This window comes from Vicugna pacos, chromosome 12 (assembly GCF_048564905.1).
Source record: "Vicugna pacos chromosome 12, VicPac4, whole genome shotgun sequence".
Classification (NCBI taxonomy): domain Eukaryota; kingdom Metazoa; phylum Chordata; class Mammalia; order Artiodactyla; family Camelidae; genus Vicugna; species Vicugna pacos.
In genome coordinates, this window is record NC_132998.1 from 13,130,982 (window position 1) to 13,144,601 (window position 13,620).

Consider the following 13,620-nt stretch of genomic DNA (forward strand, 5'->3'; position numbering starts at 1 on the left):
TTAGCAAGTTCTACCAAATTTCAAGGAAAAAAATTCCAGTATTATACCAACTCTTCCAAAGAATAGAAAGTGATGGCACATTCCTTTATGAATCTATCAAAATTATATCAAATTTTGAAAGAAAATTTGAAAGAAAAAATATGAAAAAGGCAAATTACAGACCAATTTCACACATAAACATTGATGTGAAATATTAGCAAACTGAATCTAGTAATATATTCTAAAATATGATACACTGTAGCCTAATTTTGAAAGCGAGCAGGACTCTGTGGGCCCTCCCCAACCCCTGCCTCTCATTTATAGAAAAGCTGAAGTCTCCCAGACCTCACTGAGTCATAGAAGAGCAGGCTCAAGCAGTTGATTAAGACAAGCCTGCAGGCATTGGGGGAGGGGAAGACCACCTATCTCAAAGATTAACTGAGATTATTCCTTCATTTCCCAATAAAACTTTCATGGCCAAACAGAATCTTTAGAGATGGTCTCTTTAGGGGATGCTGAGTCCACTAATTCTGATTAAAAGCAGCTTCCTTTGTGTTACCAAGGTGTTACCCCAGGATCATACCCCTGCCCTTCTCTCAAATAGAAACCAATTACTTTATCTAAGTCTCAGGAGGCGGCTGCAGAGAAGAAACAAGACTTAGAACCTGCTCAGTCTAAGATGGTGGAGGATTTGACTTCCAGTGGATGTTGAGCCTCATTACATGCTCATTGTAATATATTAATATGCTAAATGACACACCTACCATCACCTTGACAGTTGGTGGTTGCCATGACAACAACCAGAAAAGCCCATACAGACTGAAAAACTCGAACAAGGACTGATTGGCTCCATCAATCCAGAACAAGGACATGATGGTGGAAGTCTCTCATAAAAGTCCACATGGCCTAACCCAAGCCAGAGCTGTCCCTACTGCCCATCTTGGCTGATGACTCCCCACTCAAACACCTCTTCCTCATTGGAGAGCTTTTCTTCCCTTTTCCCTGCTCAAGCCCTTTCCTTCCCTTTCCCCTTCTGAGCAATAAAACAGGTGTTCACTTTGTCCCTCTGCCTCTGCTGTGTGAATTCTTTCACAGCCAGTGGTAAGAACCTACACTTTGGTGGGCTTCCTAATTTAGGGGTCCCTCTATCCGCTAACAGATTTATCATAGCAATTCAAGGTCATCTTAATTTTAGGAAACAAATCAGTAAAACTTGCCATAGAGTAAAAGAGAAAAATCAAAAGAGAATTTCAATAGATGCAGAACAAGCATTTGCTAAACTTCAACATTTATTCATGATAAAACTTTCACCAAACTAAGGAAACCTTAATATGATAAAAGATATCTATAAGAAAAACGACAGCAAACATCACATTTAAAGTTGAAACTACTCCCTTTGAGAGATGGAACAAGAGACAAATGCTCATTAACACCACATCTTTGATCACTCTAAGGAAGGTCCCAGTGAGTAAATCAAGAAAAGCAAATAAAAGGAATAAAGAATGCAAAAGAATAAATGTAAATGCAAATTAAATGGCTGTGGTATAATAAAAAATAAATATTTGGTCTTTGTCTCTTATTTCCTGGAACAGAGCTCTTAAAATCCTCAGACTATCCTGAGTAAGAAGAATGTCTTTGTTTGCTAATAAGGTTATGGGTTAGGGAAAGGGGCAGTCTAGAAAAACAAAACTTTTAGATAATAACTGTTTTTCTCCAGCCAAACACTACAGAAAAATCTGTGGCCTCACCCCACCCATGTCAACAAGCTGAGTAGTGAGCCTAGACCTTCACCCTTGCCAGGCTGTAACAAGGTGCCTCAAAGTATATGCTTTTCTGAAAACAGTGCTGGGACAACTGCATATCTATATGCAAAGAAATGAAGCTAGACCCTGTATTGTGTCCCCCTACTCCCAAAATTCATGTCTACCCACAACCTCAGAATGTAACCGTATTTAAAAATAGGGTCTTCGCAGATGTAATTAATTAGAATGAGGTATTGCTGGATTAGAGTAGGTCGTAAATCCAAAATGACTGGTGTCCTTATAAGAAGGCCATGTGAAGACACATATGCATAGGGAGAATGCCATGTAGTGATAGAGGCAGAAATTATAGTGGTATGTCTACAAGACAAGGAATTCCAAGGACTGTCAGCAACCATCAGAAGCTAAGAGAGAAGCATGGAACAGATTCTCCCTCAGACCTCCAAAAGTAATCAAACTGGCCACCACCTTGATTTCAGACTTCTAGCCTACAGAACTACCAGAGAATAAATTTCTGTTAAGTAACACAGTTTGTGGTACTTTGTCATGGCAGCCCTGGGAAACCAATACAGCCTCCTACTTCACAGCATACAAAAATTAACTCAAAATGGATCAAAGATCTAAATATAAGAGCTAAAACTATAAAACTCTTAGAAGGAGAAAATACAGGAGTAAATGTGATCTTGGATTAGGTAATGGCTTCTTAGATATGATAACAAAATCACAAGCAACAGAAGGAAAAATAAGACAAATTGAACTTCATTAAAATTAAAAATTTTTGTGCTTCAAAAGACACCGTAAGAAAAGTGAAAAGAAAACCCTTGGTATGGGAGGAAATACTTGCAAATCATGTATCAGAGAAAGGACTTGCATCCAGAATATATAAAGAAATATTACAACCCAACAATAAAAATAAAAACTAAAAAATGCTCAAAGGATAAACATTTGAATAAACATTTCTCCAAAGAAGATGTACAAATGGCCAACTAGCACATTATAAAGTGTCAATATCATTAGCCATTAGGGAAATACAAATCAAAATATGATGAGACACCACTGCACATCCAGTAGGATGGCCATAATCAAAAAGACAGACAATATCAAACGCAGGCAAGGATAGAGAAAAATTGGAACACTGATACATTGCTGGTTCCACTTTTAAGATATGTAGCCAAGAGAAATAAAAACATACAGTCACACAAAAATTTTTATAAATATTCATAAAGCATTATTCATAATAGCTGAAAAGTGCAAACAACCCAAAAGTCAATCAACTGATAAACAGATAAAGAAAATGTTGTATATCCATACGATGGAATATTGTTTGGCAATAAAAAGAAATGAAATATTGATAGATGCTACAACATACATGAACCTTAAAAACATGCTAAGTAAAAGAAGTCACATACTGTATGATTCTATTTATATGAAATGTCCAGAATAGGCAAATCCAAGAAAACAGAAAGTAAATTAGTTGCCAGGGGCTAGGGGAAGGGTGAATGAGAAATGACTGCTAATGGGTACCAAAGTTTCTTCTGGGGTGATAAAAATGTTTTGAAATTAGAGAGTGATGATGGCTACACAATTCTATGAATATGCTAAAAAAACACTGAATTGTACATTCTAAAGGTGTAGATTTTATGGAATGTAAATTATCTCAGTAAAGCTGTTTTTTTTTTTTACAAAGTAGGTAAAGGGCAAAAATAAATACTTCTTTCCCTTAATCCACCATTTTACTTTTACTGACCTTTTGTTAACATTAATTTTAATTTTAAAAGCAATACATCTGGATTGAAGAAACTTTGAAGGAAGGTTTTTTAATCACCACAATCTTACCAATCAATACTGAGACTTCCATTTCTTTTCACCAGGTAAACATCAGCCTATTAAGTATTTCCTTTGTAACTGCTGTAGGAATTATTTGCTTTCTCAGTTTTAAAACTATTTTCTGAATCTGTACTCCTTTCCTATGTAGTTCATATACATAAATTCAGATCATAGTTAATCTCTACTTAAACTCTTCTCCTTAATCCTCTTTAGTTATTATTGGTACTTTATTTTCATCACTTTCAAAATGCTTCGTCACCAGCTCTCATTTAACCTGAGGAAACTGAGCCTTCCTTTCTTCTCTGTATAGAAACATTAAGTACTCAAGTCTCTAGATGGTCACTGCCCAATACGGTAGCCACTACATGTGACTACTTAAAAATAATTAAAATTTACAAAAATAAAATATTCAGTTTCTCAGTCAGACCTGTCACACTGCAAGGGTTCAACAGCCACATGTAGCTAGAGGTTACCATGTTGAACAGCGGTGCTCCCGATCTTAGAAGTATTTTCAAAAGCGGTGTTATCAAAAGCATTTTCTCTCTCCTGATATCTTAACTCTTTATTATTATTAATTTTAAATATTTATCAAAGAATACATGTACAAAGTTTAAAAATGAAATATTCTTGATCTGGGTGCTAATTTGCACAAGTGTGTTCACTTTAGGTTAATTTATCAGGCTGTACATTTATGAGTTGTACCCTTTTCTGTATGTAGGTTGTAACATAGATGTTATATTTCAATAAAAAATTTACAAAACCCACCCTGCCTGTCTTTAGATTTCTTGTGCTAATATCTAGGTTTCCTGCCTTGGCCTCTAGTCTGAGTGCTTTTTACTCCAGCTCCAAGTCTCTTTCAGTTTGCCAGCCTTCTCAGAACTTCCACATCCCATTGGGTACTTCGGAGCTCTCAGCTGTTTTTGCCCATCATGGTGGGGTGTGGAGAAGGAATTTGTAAGGCTGCCTTTAGTTTGCCTAGGCACCTCCTTTAGCCATGGCCACTTTTTCGCTCAGGCACTATGTTAGATGTTGCATTTCTTTAACAGTCTTACAGTCCTCCAAGGCTATACTCTAGAAAGTGAAACATAAGATTTATCTGCTTAGAACATCTCTTCAACTGGCTAATCTATCCTCACTTCAACTGCCAGAGCCAAGACCCATTGCAGTAAGACACAGGAATGCTGGATTTTGTCTCAGGAACTCACAGGCAGCTAAACTTTAATCACTCTGCCTTTGATTCACAACTTCCAGTCTGCTGGCTGAATTCTTACTTCTTTTTGGAAAGATAATGATCTTTTTTTAACATCATGCATTCTTCACATTTCTGTGGATCCTGGCATGAATTTTAAATAAGAAGTCCTGCTATACTGACTCTGTGGAACCCACAAAGCTGTAACAAAACCTAGTTCTTGCAAATAAAGGCCTTGCTTTCAAAAAATTAATGAATCATGATACATCTATAAGAACAGAATGAAAAGTAAAAATAATGAGAATACTCTCCAGGTATTGACAGGAAAAGATATCCAGCATATACTGACAAGTGAAAAAAAGCAAGGTACAGACAGCATGCACTATAGTTTGCAACTACCTTTTTGTAAGAACAGAGTGAAGTAAGAATAGATTGATCAATCAATATTTTTATTTTCATAAAGAAACACCATAAGAATTCACAACAAACTAATACAAATGCTTCTCTATAGGGGGAAGTGAGAGGGAATGGGATGAATGAGCATAGGGGTGTGTATTAGTGAGGATTCTCCAGAGAAACAGAACAGGGGTTGGAGGGATCGGGAGAGAACAGAGAAGATTTTGTAAGATACTGGCTATAGCAGCTGAGAAGTCCCACTCTTTGCTGTCTGTCCATAAGCTGGAGACCCAGGAAAGCCGTGGTGTAATTCAAAGGCTGGAGAGCTAATGATACAGATTGCTGAAGCCTGAGAACCAGGAATACCAAGGACCAAAGGAGATCAATATCCCAGCTCAGTAAGTAGGCAGAGAAAGTGAATTCAACCACTCTCTGCCTTTTTTGCTTTATTCAGGCCTTCAACAGACTGGATGATGCCCACTCACATTAGGGAGGGCCATGTGCTTTACTTAATCCACCAATTCAAATACTAATCTCTTCAGAAACACCTTCACAGACTCACCCAGAAATAAAGTTTACATGGACAGAGAATACAGACTTGTGGTTATGGGTGGGGGGGGGTAGAGGGTGGGAAGGGATAGACTGGGATTTCAAAATTGTAGAATAGATAAACAAGATTACACTGTATAGCACAGGAAAACATACACAAAATGTTATGATAAATCACAGAGAAAAAAATGTGACAATGAGTGTGTATATGTCCATGAATGACTGAAAAATTGTGCTGAACACTGGAATTTGACACAACACTGTAAAATGTTTATGAATCAATAAAAAATGTAAAAAAAAATAATAAAAAAAATAAAGTTTAGTCAGCTATCTTAGCATCTCAAGTTGACACATACAATTTACCATCACAGGGCAGGAGCAAAGTTTCTCAATGTTTGAATCACAGAAATTTTTATCTATTACAAAAAACGTGTTAAAGTTTTGTTTCCAAGTTTATTGTTTTTATTACATGTTTTTAAAAAATCCATTCAGCTATTCAATTATCTTCTCAGTAACTCTAGTCTACTTCATCTTCTAATTCACAATGGTGGCCTAGTAGTTTTAGCAAAACACCAATCCTGGATAAATCCAACTCTCCACCTATTTCATGCTTCACCTGAGCAACTAAACCTGACTAAAGAAAAACATAAACAGGATGACTGACCTCATTTTATATTTACAAACAGAAATGTCTGGAAAACCTACTGTATCTTCAACAGTACCTGGAAATTCTACTCTATTTCCCTAGTTAATTTACTCTCCCACTCTCAGACATGATTAATTTATACATTTTCTCACCTCAAATTCCCACATTCCCTCTCCAATCCTCACATTAAGCGAATGACCTTTCCCCTCCCCATTTCACTGAAAAAGGAAAAAAAAAGAAAGAGAAAAAAGGAAGAAAAATTCCACAAGGTCCTATCACCACACCAGTTATGAATTATAACCAGTTGGAAATAACAAAGACACACATATCCCCAAGAAAAATAAAGGGGGGGGGGAGGCAGGAATCAGTGAGGCTTAAACAAATTATTTTATTTTCTCCCAGAATGAGAAGTTCAGAGGTAGGCAACCTAGGGCTCGTGTGGCAGCTCCACAATGTCATCAGGGACCTAGATTCTATCTTCCTGCATCTTTAGTAATGGCTTAAAATCACTTTATCATCATAGGTGGTTGCTAGAACTCCAGTCATCATGTCCACATTCTAGGCAAGAAAAAGAGAAAGGCCGAAGACATATGCCAGCTCAGTCAACCCTGTTTCTCAGAAACCCAACCAAACAACTTCCACTAATAACTTACCAGAACTTGGTCACGTGGATGCCCACAGAGTACTTGGAACAGAAGCTCAGCCTTCCTCTCAACAAAATCAGGGTTCTGTAGTTATTCAGGAATGGAGGGAGGCAGGGAGATGAGGAGAAATTACCTGTTTTCTTATTTCACTGAGTGGGGGGGAGAAAAGAAGCAATCAGAAGAGAAATTCCACATAGTCTCACCACCAAGTCTAACTGCCAACCTGAATCCAAACTCATACCCTGGCTTCCTCCTGTGTCAGTGGATGAACTAGTGTGCTCCTTTCTCTGCAAAGGTAACCCTTTCAGTGGTGCACTTGAACCCTTCCCATTTCACCATTTTAAAACTTTGCTCCTTAAATCATCCCTTCTTTCCCCCACATCATCAATTTTCCCTCTCTTTTTTAATTCTCATTAGCAAATAAACATAAACTACCTCCCATATGAAAAAAAAATCTCCCCTTTACTGAACATCCCTATCCAGCTATCCCAGCTATCACTCTTTATTCTGTTAAAGCAAAATTCCTCAAAAGAGGTTATTATTCCATTTTCTCCACTTCCTCACCTTGCAGTTTCTTTTAAACCCACCTTAATCAGGCCTTCATTCATCCCTACTGGGTTTCATTGAAGCTACTCTTGCCCAAGTTACCAGTGATCTCTACAGTGCCAAATCTACTAGCCAATTCTCAGACTTCATCTTATCCAGCCTCCCAGAAAAATCTGACACAGTTATCACTCTTCTGCTTGAAACACTTTCTTCATTTGTATTCCAGAACACACTTTTCATAATTTCTCCCTACACCACTATCTGGCCCTTCTCACTTTCAACTACTGGATACCCTTCCTGAAAAGCTAAAGTGCTCCAGGGTTTAGTCCTTGGACCTCTTTTAATCTACATTTTCTTCCTAGGTGACCTCATCCAGTTTCTATTCTGATGACTCCTAAATTTATCTCCAACATGACTTCTCTGCACTTTAGCCTTCTGCCTAATCATTATCTCTCCTTAGATGTCTAACACACTGCATCTCAAACTCAACATATCCACATCTGAACTTTTGATTCCATTTCCCTATACCCACTTTTCCTTCAGTATTCCCCAGTGTTACTCAGGCCAAAAAGCTTAGGGTCATGATTGATGCCTCTCTCTTTCTCACCCTCCATCCAATGCATTACTAAATCCTGTCAGCATCACCTTCAAAATATATCCAGAAACCCGCCACTTTCTACCACCTCCACCACTACTGGTCCACCCTGGTCCAAGCAACTTTCACCCCTTAGCTGCATTACTGTAATTCCCTTCCAGTTCATAGCCCTTACTCCACTCTTAAGCTCCTATGGTTTATTCTCACAGCAGCCAGAACAAGCCTTTCAAGATCTAAGACAGAATACAGCATGGCTCAAAACTATGTAATGGCTTCCCACAATTTTCAGAATAAAACACAGTCTTTCCATGGCTAATATGAAAGACCCTAACATGATCTAGACTACTTACACGGCTACTTCTCTGATCTCATTTCATAACACTGTCCCCCTTACTTACTCTGCTGTGGTCTCATTGACTTATTGGAGTTGCCTTAAAAAGACACATATCCTCAACCTCAGAGCTTTTGCACTTGACGTCCCCTTTGCTTGAAATGCCTACTCTATCATTCATTCAGGTCTTTGTTCAAATAACTGCTTCCTCAGAGAGGACATCCCAGATCACTCTATCTAAAATAGTACCCCTCTGTAACTTCAATCTCTTTCCCAGAGTTATTTTTCTTCATAGAGCCTGACATTGTAGTTCATATCTCTTTGCCATATGTTCATTTTCTTTCTTCCTACTAGAATATAAAATCCATGAGGGAAAGGATGTATTTTATTCATCATTATATCTACCCAACACTTAAAAGGAGTATCTGCCATGGTAGGTTCTCAATAAATATATGTCCAGGGGGTTGGGTATAGCTTAGTGGTAGAGTGCATACTTAGCATGCACAAAGTCCTGGGTTTAATTCCCGGTACCTCTATTAAAAAAAAAAATACACACACACACACACACACACACACACACACACACACATACACGTCCAATAAATAAAAATAGAAGCCATATTGTTTTCTACATGCACACAATGGACACTTTCCAGTCTTTACCCTCTGCAACGTTTGACATTCTACAACTTCTCCTTGAAACTCTCTCTTTCCTTGGATTGTGAGAGCCCCTAAGTTCTCCCTCTCCAAACATTGCTTCTTATACTCCTTTTATAGAATTCTTTTCTCTACTTTAAGTATGATCATTCTTCAGACTCCCTACTAAAGCCAGGATCTCCATTAAGACCACCACTCTCCAGCTCTGCATATTTCCCTGAGTGGTCTTCACCATCCTCGTGGCTTAATTATCATCTTTATGTTGAAGACATCAAATCTGCATCTCTCTCCTTTTTCCATACCTGCATATATGACTGACTAGTAGACATCTCTAGGTATATGTACCACAGTCCCTTAAACCTCAAAATGTGTCAAAAGCTAAACTGTTAGCTTCCCCTGTGTCTCTTCTTCAGTTCCTACCTCTTCCTTCAGGATTCTGATCACAGTTTAAAAAAAAACAAAAAAACAAAAACCATTTAACCAGTTATTTAAACCAAAAACCTGAAAATAAACTTTCATTTCTCAGTTTCCTCATACCTTGTATCCAATCATCAAATGCAACATCCAACAACAAATTACATATTAAGCACCTACTATGTAACAGTAAATTTAGAGACAGGTGGTTTTAAGTTTGGCTAAGCAGCTTCACAGTGTCAGAGCACTAAGTTGGCATCTCTTCGATTCTCTTTACATGAAAAGACTCAAAGTTGGTGGGGGAAGAGAGTATAGCTTGGTGGTAAGAGTCTGTGCTTAGCATGCACAAGGTCCTGGGTTCAATCCCCAGTATCTCCATTAAAAATAAATAAACCTTATTACCTACTATTCCCCCCTCCCCAAAGACTCAAAGTCTTAAGGTGGCTCCAGGAATCAAACCTTCACAGAACATTTCCAAAAGCAGAAAGCAAGGGATATGAGTAAAATAAAAGGGCTTTCCTCAGGGTGTAATCTCTTTTGAACAGGGAGAAAAACCATTCCCAGAAACACTCTAGCAGACTTCCCTGTATGTTCCAATAACCAGAACTGTGTCCAATTATGAAGGAGACTGAGAAAGCAAGTATCTGGCAAAGGGAAACAGGGTTCCCTCAATTTGTCCCCTGGGATTGAGCACATGTATACTCTTAATAAAAGGGAGGAGGGCTTCTCTTGGCAATAAACAATGATAGAAAGTGGTCTTTGGAAGGGCAGTCAAGATTGACTTTCATAAAAACAGACATGGAGCTTATATTCCAATTAGGGAAAAATTTTAAACAAGTAAATAAATATACAAAAAAAGGTAATTTCATATTCTATAAATGCTATGAAATAAGGTGATCTGATAGAAAGTAATGGGCATATTTTGAAGATAAAACTGATAGAATTTACTAATGGGATTGAATATGACAGCATGATAAAAAGATGATTCCGACTGTGGGTCTCTCCTTGTAGTGGAGACACAAGATGGCGTAGGAACTGCAGTGGCAGCCGAAAACACTGCAAGACAGGCATTTAGAAAGTTTCTTCCCCTCTTTGACCAAGTATTAGTTGAAAGGAATGCAGTTGAAACTGTAACCAAAGGAGGCATTATGCTTCCAGAAAAATCTCAAGGAAAAGTATCGCAAGCAACAGTAGTAGCTGTTGGATTGGGCTCTAAAGGAAAGGCTAGATTCAACTAGTTTTAGTGGAAAGTTGGATATAAAGTTCTTCTCCCAGAATATAAAGGACTAAAGTAGTTCTAGACAACAAGGATCATTTCTTATTTAGAGATGGTGACATTCTTGGAAAGTATGCAGACTGAAATAAATAGCTATTGAAATGATATCACATGAAGCTGCTCATTCCACTGAAGTTCTGAAATCTTTCATGTAAATAATTTCCATGTCTAGCTTGTATAATTAACTAATGATATCCAAACTAATGACATCCAGTGACTCCAAAATTTAGTTTCACTGTACAGATATAAACATTTCCAAATAAAAATATGTAAGTTAAAAAAACCAAATAAAAAAGATGATTCTAAGCTAGTATTGATTTCCATTCATAAAAGAAGCTTGAGAAAGATAATTAAGGGTCTAAAGTCATACTACTATTAACTGACATAGAATTGAAACTAGATCTGAAATCAAAGCCTGTTTTCTTTCCCCTATACCATCTGTGAAAAAAGAACACAAAGTAACATAAATAAATTTGTAACAATGTAATAAATAAGAATAAAAGGGCAAATGTTTGAAAATAGTTGATACTTGGTAAATTGTTGCTACTTGTTATTTCTGTCTTTCCTTATAGAGCTGGCTAAATGAGCAAAATATTTTGTGAATTTTTGTGTCTAAACCACAAAATGGAACTATCAAAAATGTTCCTGACTGTTAGAACAGTAGCAAATGGCCATGATACTAAGTATCAAAGATGGGAGGCAAATAGCAACACAGGGTTTTCCCACTATATCAAAGACTCAAAGCAAATAGTTGCAGGCCCTGAAACAGCCTGACAAAAGACCTATATAATCAATAGAATGATGTTAAGGTAGTGGGTAATACTATATTTACATTCCAGCAATAAATAATTACTATTTAGCTATTAAATATAGACAAATTATATACATCCATATATAATATAAACAAATAGACCCATCTAAGTTTAATTTGGGTAAAAAAGAAAAATAAAGTCTTTCCCCTCAAGTACTAATGAGGTAGCAAAATAAACTACCTTAGTATCAGTTAATATTTTTCTGGCATAAAGATACCAGACTAGATTATATTTAAAGGTCCCTTATGATTCTATTACTCTCTGAAAACCTAAGGTATCATTAGGGACCTAAAAAAAAAAAATCAAGTGCTTCCTCATTCACAGCTGGGGAATTCACAAATAACAAGGCTAGCAAAGTTAATGATTTTAGAAAAGTCTCTGAGGAAACATAGGCTCACAGGAGAAATTCTCTGCAGTTAAATTTCTAAGGTTCTGAAGAGCTAGGAGACAGGTGCTTGCTTTCAAATGGCTTTCATCCAGAGCAGACAGCAAAATGGAGTTCAGCAGTATGTTATCTAAAACTCATTTTTTTCCAGTCAGGAAAAGCTAATTATTTTCCATCTTCTTTTAAGAGTAAGTGAGATAATATTCAAATATATTCCTGTCCTCTATAACCCTGTTTAGGAAACATGTACAAATTTGGATCCTGACTTGAAAACCTTTTAACACTTATTAACAGTGTAAATGTATTATTTGTTTGATATGAAGGGTGAAGCCTTTATCAAATCTGAATAAGATAATAGCTGAATATAAATTACGAATTTTTACTGTCTTATGTTTACCTTTTTTTGCTGTTGTTGTTACTAATACACTATCACTGGGAGGATAATTTCAATATTGTAATGATAGGAATAGATTTCTGCTAGGATCATTTCCAAGCCATACTTTAACCCTAACTAACCACCTTATATGTTCCCAAATATTAGCAATGTAGCTTATGGTTTTGGAATAGATTTTCCTGAAAGAAAGAGAGGGGGGAGGAAAAAAAAACTAGTCTATTCACTATAATCTGGGCTTTGTAGCAAGTACTAAGCTATAACCAATTAATTTATCTTGACATAACATCAGAAAGCAGTTGTTATTATATAGAGATATGTTTTACATTGGTGATTGCCAGAAAGGAGGGTGGTTCAGGGCACAGGCAAAATAGATGAAGGAGATTAAGAGGAACAAACTTCTAGTTACAAAATAAGTCATGGGATATAATACACAGAACGGGGAATTTAGTCAATAATATTGTAATACTTTTAAATGGTGACAAATGATAACTAGACTTATCATGGTGATCATCTCGTAATGTTGTAAAATAAAGAAAATCTCATTTTACATGGAGTCAGGAAGCCCTGAAGTCCCTGGGGGAGCTCTCATGCACATACCACTCTTGAAGCCTGAATAACCAGCATGAAGAAGGAAGATAAAAAAATGTTACTTTTCTTCTGGTACAAGGGAGGAATTTTATCTCCTGCTTTTAAAAAAGGAAGATCCATCTCTGACCCAGCAACAACACTCTAACACTGCTTGCAGCCAGTAAGAAACAGCCACAACCTTTAAACTCTTCTGCAATGAACTTTTCTTCAAAACAACCTTCCCCAATTTCCTCCTAAAACCTAACAAAAGCAAGCCTTTTCCTTTGTTCCTCTGGGCTTGCCTACAATTCTTCATAGCTTGCCTGTCCCAAATTGCAATTCTCTGCTATTCCCAAATAAACCCATTTTCTGATAAAATAACTGGCTGTTTTATTTTTGAGGTCAACATTAATTGGTGATCAGAAGTGGGATCCAAAGAAGATTCCCAACAATTCTGAGGCTGGTGAGCAAACAGGTGCCAGTACCCACAGAGCCCACTGAGCTCACTGCTTTCTCACTGACTTTTGAGTTTGAGAGTAAGTCTCTTCTGGATTGTAACTCCATATTCTTTGCATTTTGAGTTCTCTGGCTTTATTTAGGATCTGTTTTTATGAAGCTTCCTGGTAAGTCACCTATCTTTTGAAAAGTGGAAA

The 13,620-nt window shown here is 37.0% G+C and overlaps 1 long non-coding RNA gene and 1 pseudogene across 1 annotated transcript in view; one reads left to right on the forward strand and one right to left on the reverse strand.

Annotated features, from left to right (window-relative positions):
- The window catches only part of LOC140700131 (uncharacterized), an 83,184-nt gene extending 76,049 nt beyond the window's left edge, over positions 1 to 7,135 (reverse strand). Inside the window, exon 1 of the long non-coding RNA XR_012078372.1 lies at positions 7,000 to 7,135. This is a non-coding gene — a long non-coding RNA (uncharacterized lncRNA). The remainder of the gene's footprint in view (positions 1 to 6,999) is intronic.
- Positions 7,136 to 10,151: 3,016 nt separating this feature from the next.
- Positions 10,152 to 10,893, forward strand: LOC102541960 (10 kDa heat shock protein, mitochondrial pseudogene; annotated as a pseudogene).
- The last annotated feature ends 2,727 nt before the right edge of the window (positions 10,894 to 13,620 follow it).